Source organism: Myotis davidii, unplaced genomic scaffold, assembly GCF_000327345.1.
Source record: "Myotis davidii unplaced genomic scaffold, ASM32734v1 scaffold5207, whole genome shotgun sequence".
Classification (NCBI taxonomy): Eukaryota; Metazoa; Chordata; class Mammalia; order Chiroptera; family Vespertilionidae; genus Myotis; species Myotis davidii.
The window spans coordinates 10,459-11,044 of record NW_006297621.1 but is presented as its reverse complement, the minus strand read 5'-3'; the positions used below and the strand labels follow the sequence as shown (position 1 = coordinate 11,044).

Here is a 586-nt window from a genome sequence, read left to right as displayed (position 1 = left end):
TCATGTTACATGGTCACAACTCACAATTCTGTAAAAAAGTTCGCGTTATAAAGCTCTGATGTAAAAATCAAATCGTCAAGCAACAATATTTTAAGTGCAGCACAGGGTCTTCCCTATCTTTATTTACAAGGCTCGAATCGCTTTACATTATAACAAAATTTAATCCAGATGACTTAGTAATTAAGTCAATTTTTAAAATCTGTCCTTCTACACAGTGACAGATTTCACTTTTTGGTCATCTTTCTCCTTCTCCTCCTCCTTCTCCTCCTTCTCCTTATCTTTGCTCTTCTTTGATTTCTTTTTCTTGTGTTTGTGTTTCTGGCTTTTTTCCAATTCTGCTTCAGGGCCTGCATGTTTCTTATGCTTCTTATGTTTTTTATGTTTCTTGTGCTTTTTCTTTTCCTTCTTTTTCTTCTTCTTCTTGCTGTCCTGACTTTCTGCCGAGCTGGCACTGCTACTGTGGCTTCGAGTTTGGCTTCCAGAAGGGCTGTGACTTCTACTTGGACTAACACTGGGACTGCTCTGACTCTGGCTCCTGGTGACACCTGTCTGGCTGACGGCTGCTGTGTCCCGGCTCCCTTTTACT

The 586-nt window shown here is 40.6% G+C and overlaps 1 pseudogene; it reads right to left on the bottom strand.

Moving 5' to 3' along the window:
• Positions 1-111: 111 nt before the first annotated feature.
• Positions 112-586, bottom strand: part of LOC102759138 — a 6,136-nt pseudogene continuing 5,661 nt past the window's right edge.